General features: G+C 42.2%; 1 long non-coding RNA gene and 1 pseudogene across 1 annotated transcript in view; one reads left to right on the top strand and one right to left on the bottom strand.

Moving 5' to 3' along the window:
* LOC120852851 overlaps positions 1 to 6,307 on the bottom strand; it is a 128,356-nt gene that overhangs the window by 36,306 nt on the left and 85,743 nt on the right. The window lies entirely within an intron of this gene.
* LOC120852848 lies at positions 995 to 2,397 on the top strand (annotated as a pseudogene).

Raw genomic sequence — 6,307 nt, 5'->3', positions numbered from 1 at the left:
GTCCGACTCTTTGTGACCCCATGAATCACAGCACACCAGGCCTCCCTATCCATCACCAACTCCTGGAGTTCACTCAGACTCACGTCCATCGAGTCAGTGATGCCATCCAGCCATCTCATCCTCTGTCGTCCCCTTCTCCTCCTGCCCCCAATCCCTCCCAGCATCAAAGTCTTTACCAATGAGTCAGCTCTTCACATGAGGTGGCCAAAGTACTGGAATTTCAGCTTTAGCATCATTAGTAAATACAGATATAAATTAATCCAGATGCACTAGTCAGTGATACTCCCAACCCCGAGTAAAATAGTTGATTTTGGACAACTTTAATTTAAACATTCTCTTTGGAAGAAATATCAAGACATCATGGCTAGTGCAAAAATCAGGCAGAGAGTTGTGAAAGTTTTTTCCCATTTATATTATCTAGATGATTTAATTGACTGTTCTCCCTAGTTGTTTCTGGATTTATGTGCTAGTTTGTTTTTAGATGTGGTGCTAATTTAGGTGGAAGTCTTTCTTAAATGAATTAGTGTCACAAATAAAAGGATACTTTCAGTGGACGATCATTTAGAAGGTTGTGTTCTACCTACTTGCTGATACAGTTTGAATGCCTCAGTACTGTATATTTTAATGTTTTTACTGAAATTCTTTCTAGTGAAATTTAAGCAAGGAGATGGGTAAGAGTTGCTTTGTATTCTCAGCACTCTCTGGAAGGAGAAAATAAAACATGAATAGAGCTATTCCAAGTACAGGACCAGGCTGATCACCAGCGAGTTAAATGGTACAGCACCATATCCAAAGGCTCCTAGAAGAGAGAGTTGGGAAATGATGTACCTGCTTTCACATAGAAGAAAGCCCCACTTGCACAAAATTTTTAATCATTAAAGAACAATTGATATAATCTGAATAATTAGAGGAGAAACTAGTCACTCATTTAAATTATCTGTAGGATTTTTGAAATCTATGCGACAAAACATATTAAAAAGTGATAAAGCCCTTTCTCTGTGGAATCACCATGGCGGCTGGGACCCTGTCCACATACCCTGAAAACTGGAGGGCCTTCAAGGCCCTCATTGCCTCTCACTACAGTGGGGCTCAGGTCCATTTGCTCTCCGCACCACCCCACTTCCATTTGGGCCAAACCAACCGCATCCCCGAACTTCTCCGTAAATTTCCTGCTGGCAAGGTTCCAGCCTTTGAGGGTGATGATGGATTCTGTGTTCGAGGGCAATGCCACTGCCTACTATGTGAGCAAGGAGGAGCTGCGGGAAAGTATTTCTGAGGCAGCAGCGCAGGTTATGCAGTGGGTGAGCTTCACTGATAGCGACGTAGTGCCACCAGGCAGCACCTGGGTGTTCCCTACCTTGGGTATCATGCACCACAACAAGCAGGCCACAGAGAATGCAAAGGAGGAGGTGAGGCGAATTCTGGGGCTGCTGGATGCTCACCTGAAGATGAGAACTTTTCTGGTGGGCGGACGCGTGACGCTGGCTGACATCACAGTTGTCTGCACCCTGTTGTGGCTTTCTAAACAGGTTCTGGAGCCTTCTTTCCGCCAAGCCTTCCCTAATACCAACCGCTGATTCCTCACCTGCATTAACCAGCCCCAGTTCCGGGCTGTCTTGGGAGAGGTGAAACTGAGAACACGGCCCAGTTTGATGCTAAAAAGTTTGCAGAGAGCCAGCCTAAAAAGGACACCCCACGGAAGGAGAAAGGTTCTCGAGAAGAGAAGCCGAAGCCCCAGGAGGAGCGGAAGGAGGGCAAAGAGGAGAAGAAGGCGGCTGCCCCCGCTCCTGAGGAGGAGCTGGATGAATGTGAGCAGGCGCTGGCTGCCGAGCCGAAGGCCAAGGATCCCTTTGCTGGTCTGCCCAAGAGTACCTTTGTGTTGGATGAATTTAAGTGCAAGTACTCCAACGAGGATACGCTCTCCGTGGCCCTGCTGTACTTTTGAGATCACTTTGATAAGGATGGCTGGTCCCTGTGGTACTCTGAGGATCACTTCCCTGAAGAGCTCACCCAGACCTTCATGAGTTGCAACCTCATCACCGGAATGTTCCAGCAATTGTACAAACTGAGGAAGAAGGCCTTTGGCAGCGTCATTCTCTTTGGAACCAACAACAGCTCCATTTCTGGGGTCTGGGTCTTCCGAGGCCAGGAGCTCGCTTTGCCGCTGAGTCCAGATTGGCAGGTGGACTACTAGTCATACACATGGAGGAAACTGGATCCCAGCAGCCAGGAGACCCAGACGCTGGTTCGAGAATACTTTTGCTGGGAAGGGGCCTTCCAGCCTGTGGGCAAAGCCTTCAATCAGGGCAAGATCTTCAAGTGAACACCTCTTGCCATCGCCCAGCCGCCTGCGCCTGCCCTTCGGGGAGAATGGGGCTCATTAAAGGAAACTGAACATTTAAAATAAATAAATAAATAGTGATTAAAAAAAAAATCCTCCCCACTCACCAAAAAATTCCTGGGCTAGGAATCGGAAGGCTGTAGGTGCTAGACTCAGCTCCTTCAACTACTCTAGTGTCTGTTGACCTTGAGGAGCTCACTTGTTTTCTCTGGGCTTAGTGTTTTAACCCTGAGAGAAATAGATTAGATATATTCTATTTGGGGTAAAAATGCTGTGCTTTTTTATGACAACAGCAAACAAATATTATCAGACTGAATAAATTGGATATACAAAATAAATAGAATATCTGGTTAAAACAGTTTCTGAATGACCAAGTAATGAAATTACAGAAAATAACAAACACAAAAGAGATACTTTTTAAAAAAGTATGGTTGTCAGAAAATAATAAATTACATTTGGACATTGAAAAGCCATGAACGTATTCAAGCAGACAAAAAAGAAACTCTTTGAGATAAGATGCACACACAGTCATGTTGTAGCCATAATACTGCCCAACCCACTGGACCAGAGAAGGAACAAATTTATTATATATTTCCATTTCTCAAACACGCACATGATCTAGGTCATTGTGACATGGATCGAATGTCAGGTTACTCCTCAACTGAAATCTATGCATAGCTGTCAGAAAGGAGATGTAAGAGCTCCATTTCTGAGCAGGTGTAAAGGGAGCAATAGCCAGGTTGGAGCAATAGCCAGCAATAGCCAGGTAAATAGTATTTTTAGGGCCACATTTAAATCATTTCATAATAATATGCCTGTCATTATATGTCATAATAATATGCCTACCTGTATATTGTGTGTTCTGAATTAAAATTCAATTATATTAAGTTTGGCAAATCTTTCTCTTTTCTGCTCCTTTTAATGGGCCCAGTCATTGACTCAATACTCGGAAACAGGTATATTCAACCAACAGAGGAAAAAATTTTAAAAAGCCACTTATAAAGCAAAACTGTAAGGGCTAGGAGGAGCCTTGGCTACATTTGTTGAAGAATAAGATAAGATTAGCTTGTCTGTCCAGATGTCTGGGAATGGATTAAATTACTTCCTGGGACTCCTTTAAGGATCAAGATGACATAGAAAATTTCGGTAACTGGCAGATTTAAAGGGTGAGAAGACTGTTGACTCATTTTTAAATGCTACCTATCTCTGTACTTAGGTAAATACTTGTGAGTATATTTTACATTGGATTCCTTGTAACTATTTTCAGAGAGAAAATTTACTTAAAAGACAGCTGGGTAATATAGTGAATCTTAGTAGGTGGAGGTTCTATGTCATAATTTACAGGAAGTAATTTATCTGCCTGGTGGGTTATCAGGATATGGTGATGACTAGACTTGTTACTCAAATGATTGCCTAACAACAACTTCAAAGGCACTGATATTGGAATTTGAATCCATAAAAGACTATGTGGGTTCCCACTCCCTTTTTCAAGGACCACATTTTCCAATGGATCAGAAATCAAGGTATATATGGAGTTTCAGATGTTATCTACCATACCAACCATCCTCTGATGCCTAAACATGTCACAGGATGAGCTTCTGCTAGAAAAAAAGTAAATGTCTCTGCTACATATTAGTGTGCATTTTTTCAGAGCACATTCCAAAACATCCATCAAGATTACTGGGGAAAAAAAAAAAGGACAGAAATGTAAATGTGGAGTCTGACAGGTACTGAAAGTCCAAGGGAGCAGACATTTGTCATTTTTAAGCAGAATTCAAAAATTCCAAGAAGCAAAAGAAAAAAAATTACCAAGTAGCACCTTTCCTACATCCAAAACTAGACCCTGCATGAGTAATATCATGCCGATTATGAAGCCCTGACACAAAACCAACAAACAAAATTATACCCCAGAATTGCTGGAGCAGTTGCAGATAAGCTTGTTTGTTTTGTTTTGAGTCCCTAACATCTCTGAAACACAAAGCTGAGCCATAAAAAGTGCAACTAACCACATATGCTAGTTTTTTTTCACTTCTAGAATTGGCCAGTTTTAAAATTCCTCAGTGAAGAAGCTACATCATTGACATTAAAGATGTTTTTCTAACGTAACAGTTAAACAAAACACCATATTTAAAAAAAAAACATAAAAATAAAACCAATAAATAAACAGAATTGTGGAATTACCTGACAGTGTGTTAAATTATAATACTTTAGCAGCAGCATCTGTATTAGACTGGAACACAGAATACCTTAAATGTGTATGGTATTTAACTTTCCTCTTCCAGAAGAAAAAGAAGTAGATTTTTTTTTTTTGCAGTAAATAAGCTGGCATTGCCAGAGAAGGCAATGGCAACCCACTCCAGTACTCTTGCCTGGGAAATCCCATGGACGGAGGAGCCTGGTGGGCTGCAGTCCACGGGGTTGCGAAGAGTTGGATATAACTGAGAGACTTCACTTTCACTTTTCACTTTCATGCATTGGAGAAGGAAATGGCAACCCACTCCAGTGTTCTTGCCTGAAGAATCCCAGGGACGGGAGCCTGGTGGGCTGCTGTCTATGGGGTCGCACCGAGTCAGACACGACTGACATGACTCAGCAGCAGCAGCAGCAAGCTCGCATTGCATTAATCAAACAAAAAGCGAACAAGATGTCTGAACCATATGCATTAAAGATTTCAGAATGACACGGCGAGCAAATTATACATGCAACACTTACACTTTCAGAAAAACAGGATGCTCAGAGAGACCTAAATTACGTGTGGGTACTATGAAAAAAATGATGAGGTGGGGCATACATAGCTGGTTGAAGGTGAGATTTGGAGCTTTTTTTCCTTTAAAATACTTTGAGCTCATTCATGTGTGTGATGCCTCAGTCTTTAATGGAACAAAGAAAAGCCACAAATATGGACAGACCAAAAGTTCTCTTCAAATGGAAGACACGAATCAGAATCTTTAAGGAGGTTTGCCTCCACCCCCTCTTTAGAAGTGATTGGCACACACTTAGGTTAGACTTAAGCTAACATGATAGAAAAACTTCCTGTCAAGAATCCTCAGTGGTCTGTGCTGCCCTTGATCTACCCTATACCATGGTCATTCAGTAACAGGACTGACTTGAGTGAGCAGTTCCGCTAAATGAGTCTGGCTTGGCGCCCTTGAGCTCCAAGGTCATGTGACCAGATGTGTTCTGATGCTCCAGAGGTCCAATGGCATGACTAACCTTGCTGAGTCGTGCTATATTTGTGGGGCATGAAGCATCAGTGCTTTAATTGAAATGCCCTTAGGAGCATTGGGAAGCAATGCCCACCCTGTCCCTTCACTTGGGGTGTGTCAGGGACACAGGACAGAGTCCCACACAGGATGTAATTCATATGAGCCAGTCTTGAGTAGATTCTTTTTTTTCAGTTAAAAGAGTGAAAACCTGACCAATTCTTTCAGATTTAACAAAGGAAAAGGCATTTTCCTGATTTTTCTGTCCATGCAAGTGATCATACTGGGGGAGAATGAACAGCAAGGCTATTTGTTGATCTGTTCCTTCATTCCAACCCCTTGATGTGGGAAAGAAGAAGAAATTCTGTCTTTGAGAAGATTCGGCAGATGCCAGGGTATAATCAAGTTCCAGTAAGATTAAAAAGATCTTGTACTTGTACAGACTTCTAGAGCTTGCCAAACACTTGCCAGGTGGCTCAATGGTAAAGAATCCACCTGCCAAGCAGGATACACAGGAAACTTGGGTTCAATCCCCTGGAGAAGGAAATGGCAACCCACTCCAGTGTTCTTGCCTGGGAAATCTTATGGATTGAGGAGCCTGGCAGGGTTGAGACCACAGGGTCTCAAAAGAGTTGAACCTGATTTAAGCAACTAAATAACAGCAACAGAAATACTTTCACATAAATAATTTCATTTGTGTCTGATAGCCTCCCATGGGATGTCAGGATTGTTCTCTTTACATATGTTGATTTTTAAAAAACTT

Source organism: Oryx dammah, unplaced genomic scaffold, assembly GCF_014754425.2.
Source record: "Oryx dammah isolate SB20612 unplaced genomic scaffold, SCBI_Odam_1.1 HiC_scaffold_26, whole genome shotgun sequence".
NCBI lineage: Eukaryota > Metazoa > Chordata > Mammalia > Artiodactyla > Bovidae > Oryx > Oryx dammah.
The sequence above is the reverse complement of the archived record's forward strand: the minus strand, read 5'-3'. Positions and strand labels throughout refer to the sequence as shown.